General features: G+C 43.1%; 1 long non-coding RNA gene across 2 annotated transcripts in view; it reads right to left on the bottom strand.

The window, feature by feature from the left end:
- Positions 1 to 207: 207 nt before the first annotated feature.
- Positions 208 to 9,560, bottom strand: part of LOC143837030 (uncharacterized) — a 28,513-nt gene continuing 19,160 nt past the window's right edge. For both annotated transcript variants that reach the window (XR_013230896.1, XR_013230901.1), the window contains exons 3-5: positions 6,060 to 6,266; positions 4,325 to 4,386; positions 208 to 820 (exon numbers count right to left, since the gene is read on the bottom strand). This is a non-coding gene — a long non-coding RNA (uncharacterized LOC143837030). The remainder of the gene's footprint in view (positions 821 to 4,324; positions 4,387 to 6,059; positions 6,267 to 9,560) is intronic.

Below are 9,560 nucleotides of genomic sequence, written 5' to 3' on the forward strand. Positions count from 1 at the left end.
ATCAATCCTTTCACAGCTGTTGTTCTGGGGGCTCAAACTTCCTCCCCCCCCCTCAGCCACCCAATTTTTTTTTATGCACTTCCATGTTGCTATGGGGAAATGCCACAACACCAGAACACATATATTTTAAAAAAAACGTACACTTCTGCATTGCTGGAGGATCACACAACAACTATGAAATATTTCCTTAGATCCCTTTTTGGGATTCCTTTAATGGTCTCTATTTTCAGATACATTTGTGGTAGGCTGGCCATGGTAACTGGACCTCAATGATTGTGTGTTCACAGTAAAGATTTAAAAGACAGAGCATGGATGCCAAGCTAATAGGAAGAGGGCTGCTTCATCACACACACATTCCTTTCCCCGTTAATATCCAACTACCAAAAACACACATAGGAAGGTGTTTTAGGTGCCAGATCCCAAAATTATCAAACACAATGAGGAGAACATTTTATTTTTATTGAGGGCACGTACCTTTGTGGTCCCGCAGGAATGTGGACCCCGCCATTTAAAAAAAAATTCTTGATCTAGAAATGGAGAGCGGCGGGCGGGTAAAATGCTACCAAGACTGTCACACATTTCTCACAGGCTTACCCCTGTTTGTGCCACAAATTGCAGCGTGGCAAGATGAGGGAAGTCGGGGTTGGTGATTTCCCTCATTGCAGAGCAAATCTTACAAAAACTCATGCCATCCACTTGAGAACTCCAGGTTATTGCTGACATCAGGTGGAAGCCACACTATAACCCGTGAGCAATGAGAGGCTGTCCAAGGGCAAATTCCTCATGCAGAATCATTCCAGGTGGCCATGAAGTGGTAGACCTGAAATGGTAAAAAGGACTGTAAGTAGGTAATATGAAGATTTACATTTTTGAATTTTCTCCTACAGTAAACAGTACACTAATTGCAATTGCAGCCAAAGAAAGAAGTCAGAACCTTCCTTACTGCTGTGTGAGTCAACTTTTAAAACTGGAATCCAACCTTGCTGTCAGAAATGGTATCACCCATTCTATTTTTCGGGCACTTTGCCACCTTATTGTCTTCTGGGTTGAGAAATACATGGGAAATTCAAAGGTGGAGCAGGGAGTGGGTGGGATTTGGGGTCGGGAGTTTACTCTCCAAAGCAGCCATTTTATCCAGGGGAACTAGTCTCTGTTATCTGGAAATGAGCTATAAAGCCACGGGATCCCAGGCACCCCTGTTATCTTGTTGTTCTTAAAGTCAAATCACAAATGATTTATGGTGAGCCCTGTGCCATTTTCAAGTCATGTGGCATGGAGAGGTGATTTGCCATTGTGTGCCTCCATGACATGACCCTAGTATTCCCTGATGCTCTTACACCCAAATACTAGTCAAGGTTGACCCTGCTTAGCTTTTGAGACCTGATGAGATCAGGCTAGCTTGGGCTAACCAGGTCAGGGCTCATAATCTTATCAGCTTTTACTTATCAGCTTTTACAACATCCAAATCAGCTGGCTGGGTGGGGTGGTACATAAGTCTAATAAAAATAAAAATTAAATAAAATTCAAACTATAATGCCTTAAGAACTAAAATAACTTCAGTTAAAGGGTCTGCTTCTTCCCTCACTTTTTCAAATATGTCCCTTGTTTAATCCTTAAACAGGCTCATGTGAGTAGCCATGTTGGTCTGAAGTAGCACAACAAAATTTGAGTCCAATAGCACCTTTAAGACCATGTTCTATAATTTGGATGTAACAACACAATTTACTAATTGTGAGAGCCAGTTTGGTGTACTGAGAGCCAGTTTGGTGTAGTGGTTAGGAGTGCGGACTTCTAATCTGACGAGCCAGGTTCCATTCTGTACTCTCCTACATGCAGCCAGCTGGGTGACCTTGGGCTCGCCACGGTGCTGATTAAGCTGTGATTAAGCTCTGACCGAGCAGTGATATCGGGGCTCTCTCAGCTTCACCCACCTCATAGGGTGTCTGTTGTGGGGAGAGGAAAGGGAAGGTGACTGTAAGCTGCTTGGAGACTCCTTCGGGTAAAGAAAAGTGGCATGTAAAAACCAACTCTTCTTATATCTGTTCTCCTAGGATCCAAAGCTCACACCTTGAATAAATCTTTGTTGGTCTTAAAGGTGTTGTTGGACTCAAATTTTCTTAAACAGGCAGTATACATGATCAAACAAAAAAATTTCTCATATTTTGCATGAATAAAGAAAGAATTCTTTGTTCAATAGCACCAAGGAAACTTTTCAGCTACCTAGGACCTTGAGCTCAGGCTTCTACAATCCATGTCCACACCCAAACACTTTCTGTACATGGAATCAGTGGACTTCTTAATAAGTAGCGGCACAGTAAGAACCACCATTAAACAAAAGAGTTCATTATACCAGTGTGGCATTTGGTGAGCTCTGGAGTTGCCCTGAAGCTAGTATAGTTTAGTTATTTTATTTATTTATTTTTGGATTTTTTTCCCCACCACTCTCAGAAATACTGACTACTGGCGGATTACAAGTTAAAATCCCAGTGCAATTAAACCCCGGAATACGGTTAAAACAAACCTACTAATAGCTAACCGCACCAACAATGTCAGGATAGAACCTCCCCGTAATTCCCATCCTCCACAAAGACCCAATTGACTAGCCCGTAACCTGCAGTCACCAGTTGATCTCAGACACAATAACCACCCCAACAAAATGAGGGGGGCTGTGACTAAGACCCTGTGGTATGAGTGAGACCATGCCACATTTGAATTGTCCTCTACTATGAGATCCCTGGCTGGTCTTAGACAATATTCTTTCTCTTTTCAGGATAGAAGAAGAAGAAGAAGAAGAGTTGGTTCTTATATGCCGCTTTTCCCTACCCGAAGGAGGCTCAAAGCGGCTTACAGTCGCCTTCCCATTCCTCCCCCCACAACAGACACCCTGTGGGGTGGGTGAGGCTGAGAGAGCCCTGATATCACTGCTCGGTCAGAACAGTTTTATCAGTGCCATGGTGAGCCCAAGGTCACCCAGCTGGTTGCATGTGGGGGAGTGCAGAATCGAACCTGGCATGCCAGATTACAAGTCCGCACTCCTAACCACTACACCAAACTGGCTCTCTGCAGTACTGGCTTCTCTAATGGCATTGTTACAAGAACAATGTACTTAAGGCATAGAGGAAGAAGAACGTATGTCTGCAATGCCAAATGTCTGTTTATTATGCCACATAGGGCACTATATAGGAAGGAGCAATTCCCACAGCTCCTTTTCAGCCCTCTTTGCAACACTGTCCTGTGGTTTATTTTTTACCCACACCCTCATTTAGTTTTAAATGTATTCTTTCTCTCTCCTGGCAACAGTTGCACTGAAAGAATGAAGTCAGTTTCTTCCAAGTATTGCCCACGCACCAACCATCAAAGCTTTGGAAATGATCAAGGCCATCCTGGCTGGAGACAATGAAAAAAGACCTGTTTTTTCTAGTCTGCTTTTTACTACCCAAGAGAATCTCAAAACAGCTTACACTCGCCTAGCCTTCCTCTCTCCACAACAGGCACTTTTTTGAGGTAAGTGGGGCTCAGAGAGCTTTGGCTGGCCCAAGGTCACCCAGCTGGCTGCATGTAGGGAAGTGGGAATCAAACCCAGTTCTCCAGGTTAGAGGCCACCACTCTTAATCACTACACCAAGGTTGATTTTGACACCTAGAAGGGACCTTCTTTGCCTGAAAGCATATGGAGGAAAGAGCTCTCACATCTGAGCTTCATCTGGATGGCAACCAGTACCACATGGAGTTGAGAAGGGGCTGGCTGCATAGAAAAAGACTCCAGTGTTCTGGGAAGTTTTTAAAACTGTAATTTCTAATTAAGAGACACTGTCCTAGAACAAGATCAGCTAGAGCACATGGAAAGTGAAAGATGAGAGAACTGTACATGTGCTGGATGAGAGGCAGGGGGCAAGTGATGTTATGGAGGTAGAAAGGGCCCCTAGCTTCTCTGTGGCTGGGATGGGGAGGTGCTCTTCACTGGATAGGAAGGACCTTTTCCCAACTGACAGGAAAGCATGCTAGTCCCTTGCTGTGTTAACATCTCTTGTTTGGAAAGTCCAGGTTTGGCAAGCTTGAACACCTTGGAGCACCTGTGGGTTGGAGTCAGAAAAGGGGAGCTCAATTTTGGTGGTGATTAGGGGAGCTGTCTCCTGTGTAGAATGATGCTAAAGATGGCTGCAAATGCAACTAACAAAGACCAAATAGACCATGGATTATGAGACCCTAGTTAATAATTTTCATTTTGTTTCTTTTGATTAGTGCACCAAGGTAATATTCTGGGTTTGTGCTTTGTTGTAATGTAGTTATTTAATTAGAGAGAGCTGTCACAAGTGTTTACCCACCTGCCTTGGCTCCTTGGTATGCTACAGTGATACACAGCTGTGGAGTCATCCTCAAGCAGCTCCTTGGAAAGAAATGGGCTGGACGTTACCCCCAGGTGATGGTGATGACAGTAAAAGGGAAGGCTAGGTAGAGGCTATTCTTGTCCCACAAGGTGTCAGAGATCATGACAACATGTTCACGCCTTTGTGTTTCATTCTTTGCAACAGTCATTGCTGTGCTGAGGAATTTTTACTTTTAATAAAAAATTGCTGCTCTTTTAAAACCTGATAGTTGTTCTCTGCTATTTAAAATGGGCACCAGGGGAGGGGGGGCATCAGTCACTAAATTGTTATTTCCCTGAGAGTACAGATGGGTGGGAAACCATGCCATTAGTCATCAGTTGCTCGGTAAATGAAGGCTCAGTACCAAGAGGCTTATAAATCTGTGTGGGACAGGAACTGGGAGTACTGGCCCCCTCCATTCTAAAAACAATCAATTGGTGTTAGTGTAGCAAAAGAGAGATTAGAAAGCAAGCCCTGCTGAGGGTCAACTGACCTGAGGAAATGGCATGTTCCTAGACAAAGACTTGGGACAGTCACTGGGTACCTAGAGGCCTCAAAGACTGAGTGAATCAGTGACTTGTGAATCAGTGGGACTGTTTCACCACAGCCCCTGCTCATGTACATAGGAGGAAGTGAAGGGGAGGCACTCCAAAACAACAGCACTATGAGGAGTCCAGCCACTGCCAATCATTCCTGCAGCTCCACCTTTACATCTACATAGACTTATTCTGCTCCCTATTGTTTGCTTATGACAGAGTGTGACAGCTTGGCATGTGTGTGTGTGTGGGGGGGGGAGTAACTTAAACTTCTTGCCACTACTGTTTTCCTGGGTGGATGGTGGGCTTGAAGCTGAAGATGGGAAGGGCTAGCCCTGCCACTTTCTCACTATTGCTCCATGCTGGCTTCACCTCTGGACAGAACATTCTAAACTGGCATAGATGCCAGGAAGGAAGGAAGGAGTGCTAGTGTGATGTCATGGTTAGTGATGGTTAGGAGACTCGGGTTCAGAGTCCAAATTCCATCATGAAGCTCTTTGGATCACCTTGGATCACTCTCTCTCTTCACTGAAGTCATACTCACAGGATTGCTAATGAGGCTAAAATAAGGAGGGAGAACCAGGTATGTTCCTTTGAGTCCCTTGGACGAATGGTGAGAGAAAAGGAGCTGTCTAAATAGACAGAGGTAATGCAACACAGTTCAAGGTGGCAAATTGTGTGAAATATAAAAATGAATGAGTCCATACCCCCCCCCCCCGTGTTGTTTCGTTCTATTTGTAGATATTGGCAAGCCACAACATGAAAGCCAAGCCAAACATCTTGCTGTAGATTAGGCAGAGGCAGTTCCTTGTTCAAGTGATGCTGTTGTTCTAGCATGATGTTTGCAGTAATATCCTTAGCTGACTGCCAGCTTCTCCATTAGGCACCATCCCCACTCCACCCCTGCGCTCCTGGGGTTTATAACTTGGCTGTAACTTTCTGTTTCCTCTTGGTTGAAACTTGTCATGTGAAATCTCAGCCCGAGGGATTTTTTTTCACTTTGCCGCCAAAAGCATTCACATTTGTGAACATATTTATAAAACTGGCAAGGGTTTTCCATCTTAGAGGAGCTAAGCATATGGTTCACAGCCTGGGTCTGGCTTTCATCAGTGATTTAGGTGGCCTGGATGCTTATTTTGAACAATGCATCATCTTACCTTGAAGGATGTTTCTGCGCCCCTCATGCTTGTGAAGTAAACCATTGTGAACAGGTGCCGTGATATAATCTTGCAGCTGCAGACAATCCAGAGTTTGGGCTTCAAATGGTTAAATTTCCTGGATTCCTGTTGTCCAGTGGAATAGGTGACTCATCAACTTAAGTGGGAATCCAGGTTGAAGCAAATTAGGCTTCCTCGTGGTTCAAACTGGACAAGGAAGAAGACATAAAGAGACACTATTCAGGAAACTGTTGGTGTTGTAGTTAAGATCTGCTGACTCTGAGCTGGCGAATCCCCACTTCTCCCCATGCAGCCAGCCGGGTGTCCTTGGTTCAGCCACAGCCTCTCAGAGTTCTCTCAGCCTCACTTACCTCACTGGTGTGGGGAGAAAGGTAAGCAATTATAAGCCACTTTGAGATTCCTCCACATATTAAAAAGCAGAGTACAAAAAAACCCTTTATTTTAATTTTAAAGGCCTTGGTCCTCCAGAAGGTAACAGGATGGAATTTTCCTACCTTTTGACCATCTAGAACAGGGGTAGTCAAACTGCGGCCCTCCAGATGTCCATGGACTTGAATTCCCAGGAGCCCCTGCCAGCATTCGGAATTGTAGTCCATGGACATCTGGAGGGCCGCAGTTTGACTACCCCTGATCTAGAATATACTCAGATCAGTCAGAGTCATAACAATGGTCTGGTTTTCATTCTGTGATTACTGCAGCTTGAAGGGATGGGTGGGACCCCATCTACTGTCCTCACAAGCATCTTTTTTGTGTTTAGACAGACTCATGCAATAGTATAACCCTCAGCTTTATAGTTAGACCTCAGGACTCTGCCTTCATCCAGGTTCTGAAACACACAGAGAGACTGTACATGCACAGTTTGCATAAATCTCAGCTCTACAGACCTCTAAACGAATAAAAGGAGTCAGAAATCAGGATGGTGGGCACCATTCAATTTTTTAAAAATGATCATTAAATTGTAATTTTGGTTGCTTTGAAAGAATAATTCTGGGAATAATTCTGAAGAAGGTATTCCAGAAACCCAAAAGCCTAAAAAAATTACCACCCTGGAGCCAACATTACATCCTTGAACAAGGTGCTGAAGTATGGTGGTTGCTACACAACTCCATATGGTTCTGAAGAAGATGAATTATTATTATTATTATTATTATTATTATTATTATTATTATTATTATTATTATTATTATTATTATTATTATTATTATTATTATTATTTTATTGCCCGCCACTTATGGCTCGTATCTAGATCCATTTCACTTCAGATTGAGATCTGAGTATGGGATGGAAATGGCCCTTGCCTCCCTGACTAGGACACTGAGAGTGGTCCATTATCCTAGACAGTTTTTTTAGCAGCTTTCAGTACCACCAACTGTGATATTCCCCTTGGTTGAGAGTGAGGAGCTCTGTGAAGTTCGTTGCAAAAGTTGAAACTGGAGACCTGCTGTTGGATCCATATAATTTACAACATGGAGTCCTGCAGGAAAGAGTTTTGTACTCATGTTCTCTAACATCTATGTGAAATCACTGGAAGAGATTGTCTGGAGTTCTGGAATGAGGTCCCACCAAATGTGGGTAACACTTAACTCTATTTCTCCCTAAGAGCAGAATCTGATTGGCTGGTGAAAGTCCTGAAGATATGGCTGAAGAAGGTAATGCCCATCGGAGATCAACAGGGCAGATTCAAAGTCTACCAGCTTGGTGTAGTGGTTAAGAGTGGTGGTTTCTAACCTGATGAGCTGGGTTTGATTCCTTGCTCCTCCACATGCAGCCAACCAGGTAAACTTGGGCTTGTCGCAGCTCTGATAGAGCTGTTCTCACTGAACAGTACTATCAAGGCTCTCTCAGCCTCATCTACCCCACAGGGTGTTGGTTGTGGGGAGAGGAAAGGGAAAGTTATTACAAGCTGCTTTGAGACTCCTGGGAACTGCCATGGCTCCTATGCAGGAGCATAAATTTGGGACAGACAAGGTGCACCAGGCCAAGTGATCTCCCATGTGGGAGCAGGAAGAGGCAGGGCAAACTCCAGCCTACAGCTCAAGACGAAGCCTACAGTAGGGAAACAGTCATGGTAGAGAAAAGCAGCATATAAAAACAAACTCTTCTTATCTCTTATGCCCTGGCCATAACTTCTGGGAGGAAATCTTAGACAACTGTGATACAATTAAACATAATTTCACTCTTCCATGTCTGATTCCAATCAGTGGATATGAATCACAACAACAACAACTGATATGGAAAGTATTATTATAGAGCCCTTATTTATTATGTGATGCATATTCATAAATTGAGGCCCTATTTTTTGTTTCTTTAGTAGTTGAGGAAGTGATATTACACTTGGTGACTATGCTAGGAAATGGTTGAATCTAGTTTACATGCAATTTTCATTTCTGCTCAGCCTTGCAACATCACAGCTTTTATAATTAATAGTGGGAACACTGTTTCCTGTAATGCACATGTTTGTTAATTACATACCTTTCATCATAATATTCTCTCATCTAGACCTTCCACACTAATCTTTAACCCATATGTTCCAGAGAGCTCTCCTAGAAAGATCTCGTTAATCAGTCTATGGAATTATTTGAGACATCTTCCTCTGACTAAATGGCTCATTCATTGCAGCTTAATTTATGAGTACAATGAAGTTTTTAAAATTTAAAATAGAGGTGAATATATAGTTCTCTGTCTTAAAGCAACAGGAATTGGATTATCTATACTTCTTAACCTGGCTTAGGCTGGAAGGACACACATGCCTTAAAAAAAAAAACAGCAATAAGATATTGGCCTCCATGCCTGAGAATTCATCTGCAGATAAAATCCCTCCAAGTTCTGGCTAACCCCTCAGAAAGGTTTAAATTATTAAGAGGAGGCAGTTTTTAAAAAAGGTTTGAAATGTTGATGGGTTCTAACACTCTCAGTCACCATCAAGAGCCTGGACATGATCTTGGATACCTTCCCAACCATGGAGGTCCAGGTCATGGATATTGTTTTCTGGTTGTTTTAGCACCTACACCTGGCATGACATCTTTGACCCTATCTCTTGTTGGTCAGCCTAGCCACAGTGATCCTTGCAACTATCACCTTCAGATTAGATGTCCGTAACTTACTCTACATAGGGCTACCATTGAAGCTGCTCCAGAAACTCCAGTTGGTCCAGAACACAGTGATCCAGGTCCTTTATGGAGAGCACATGTTACATCTGTGTTGAGCCCACCAGGAAAAGGCCGTACAGAAATAAAATATGTATTTATTATTTGTTATGTAATATTTAATTTTTTGTACAATGTTTTAAATCCTGTTGTTACCGACTCTGAGTGGACCAAGGAGGGGCAGGATACAAATACAATTATTATTATTAAAATTCATTAAATTAATTAATAAAAAGACATGCTAAGGCTAAAAATTAAGGTAGAAGATTGCTGCAGAGGAAGGGGCATTACCCTACTGAAAATTGGGCCAAGAGCTGCTCTGGGGCCTTCTGGG

Source organism: Paroedura picta, chromosome 1 (genome assembly GCF_049243985.1).
Source record: "Paroedura picta isolate Pp20150507F chromosome 1, Ppicta_v3.0, whole genome shotgun sequence".
NCBI classification, from domain to species: Eukaryota; Metazoa; Chordata; class Lepidosauria; order Squamata; family Gekkonidae; genus Paroedura; species Paroedura picta.